We start from the raw sequence: 2,718 nt of genomic DNA, 5'->3' as shown, positions 1-2,718 counted from the left end.
GAGGGGGTGGAGAGAGCGGCGCGGTCGTGCTGGAGGAGGGGGCGGCTTGGGAGGGGGGGGGGCTTGGGAGGGGGTGGGGGGGCGGGGCTAATTGTGTCCCCCCCCATCGCCACGTGCACTACCCCCCTGTCACCCCCCCCCCATCGCCACGTGCACTACCCCCCTGTCACCCCCCCCCATCGCCACGTGCACTACCCCCCTGTCACCCCCCCCCCATCGCCACGTGCACTACCCCCGCGTGCACTACCCCCGCGTCACCCCGCACCCTCCCGCCGTGCCCCCACCACCTTCTCTCGTCCCGTCCAGAGTCAGAATATTTACTGATCCTGGAGGAATCCAAAGAGCTCTAAAGCTCTTTTTCACAGCACCCCCACCGCTGCCCCCACCCACCTCCTCTCTGTCTGGCACAGAGGCGGTGACAGGGTAGACGATTGTCACCCCCCTAAAAAAATATTTAAAAAATCGAAAATCTGAAACATTCTGCGTATAAGTGTACGACACTCGGTCTGGCGGACTCCGTGCAACTGCGTTGTCAGAGTGTGTCGCCAACCCATGGCGTCTAGTTCAACAGCCCGACTCTCTATAAATCATTCTTGAAATTAACATTTGTTGAATGTCACCCCGGGCTAAAAATCCTGGCTCCGCCCCTGGTCTGGAAGAACGCTAAACATATCGAACGGACACACATAATCACAACTTTGCCTTTTATATATATGGAGATAAAACAACTATATATATTTTTTTATCTTCCAAGGTGAAGCCCACTGAACTATTAGCTTTTTCAGAAGCGATCTGGTCACAAATAGTAGCTCAACAAAGTGGCTCGCGTGGTCATTTATAGCAGCGAAATCATCTAAATTCACGTTTCTCAATGTGTAGAGGAAAACCGGAGGACCCCGAGAGAAAAAATCCACGCGACCACGGGGAAAACATGCAAAGTCCAAATATACAGGTGTCAGGGTCGGGATCGAAACCCTCGACCTCCTGCATTACCTGGCGAGGAAGAAAACCTCAGTCTCAAAAACAACTGTTGACTTCCCCAGCGAAATAGTACTAATTTTAGCGACCACGCGAGGTCGATTTGCCTATTTAAACCGCGCAACCAGGAATTGAACTCGCAGACTTCCTCTTGCGAGCCACACACACACTCGACGGTTGAGCCACCTGGCCGGATTACAAAGTGCGCGCAATAATACCGCAGCGTCACAAGCCGAGGTTTTCGTAGGTCCTTGCTGACAGTATGAATGGGCGTGTGAGAACAGTACAACAACAAGAAGTGTCTTCTGTTACCGGGTGCACGTGACTTTTACAGTCGTGAGCGCAATCTCATGCTTGCTGTTACTCCTTGCCACGCAGCTGGCCCGTTCTCGCCCTCTTGCGCTTGCTCCTGGACAAACAAACCCCCCGATCGAGATGACGACCCCTGCTCCTTCCTCCCCTTCCATATCCCTCTGGTATCCTTTCCGATTCGCCCCCCTGGTGTAACCAACCGGAATCCGCATAAGAACATCAACAGGCCGATTCGTGCACATCTTCGTAAAATGGAAATACAAAAAAAACAATCCACACTACTGCGATTGTGGCCACGCAAACCAAACTATGGACCGTGTCGTAGTAAATCACTGTGGTCTGCACTCCTTCCACGGAGTAGGGATAGCAAGACTCCATGAACTCTCTGCTAAAGCACCATCGTGGCGAGCAAACTTCAAACATTGGCATTTAGCTTCTGAGCATATTGCCATCATGCCCAAGAATAGAATACATCATTTCATATTAAGTCCCCCCCCCCTTGCCTGGCTTCATAATTACTCCGTGACTATAGTTGTAACATATGGTATATCCTATCTACTGCATTTTTTCCTCCACCTGTTTCTCTTGTTCGTTTGTTACATAACCGTATCAACTAGCAAAGAACAAAGGTCCGCGGATGCAGTGTATGCTAGGAACTATTACCTATTCAGGCTTGTTTACCACTGCTGGCTCTTTGTTCTCTATTTCCTCCACTGAATTGTTGGCCACATTTACTCTCCGGAAATTCCATCGAGGCCTTCGTCTCAACAGTGCCAACGGGAGCCCTCAATGCGAATCGCGGCTGGGTCATAAAAAAAATAGAAGCAACATTGGACCGGCTGTCCCAATCAGTTCTCACATCGTGAGGTCATTGGGCTACAAAATGAATTACTCTCGGTGGAGTTGCACGTGGCATTGGGCAGTAACTTTTGATTCGTGAATGGGCGCTCATGTGCATAAAAAAATAACATTAACCAAGAGGTATTGAATGTCAATGGACTGTCACACGCTTAAACAATAAGACGCGTGAAGAGTTCATGATGGAATTGTAATGGCTGTTTGCTGGGGTAAATAAATAATATCCATTTCAAATCTATGACACGGAATTGTGACGATATTCTATTTATGCCCGGTTTCAATCTAAAGCGGTTAGTGCACTCCACTGTGAACCCGGTAACTTGAGTTTAACTTCAGTGGCAAGTGACATCTAGAACTTGATCCTGTGCTCCCAATTTATCAACCCGCACTGAACAAGGCGTCAGTATATAAATAGTCATACAATTTAACACGTTGGCTTTCGCGACCAATATTATCCATAATAGAGGGGTTTTTTTGGGTTAGATCGCGTAAATATAAATGTGTCTTGAAACCGGCCACCATCCGACAGCCAATTAGTAAGGTTTGTCACGTAAACAAAACGTGCCAATT

The sequence above is a fragment of the Petromyzon marinus genome, chromosome 32 (genome assembly GCF_048934315.1).
Source record: "Petromyzon marinus isolate PM22_M1 ecotype Great Lakes invasive population chromosome 32, UKy_Petmar_22M1.pri1.0, whole genome shotgun sequence".
In the NCBI taxonomy this organism is placed as follows: domain Eukaryota; kingdom Metazoa; phylum Chordata; class Hyperoartia; order Petromyzontiformes; family Petromyzontidae; genus Petromyzon; species Petromyzon marinus.
The sequence above is the reverse complement of the archived record's forward strand: the minus strand, read 5'-3'. Positions refer to the sequence as shown.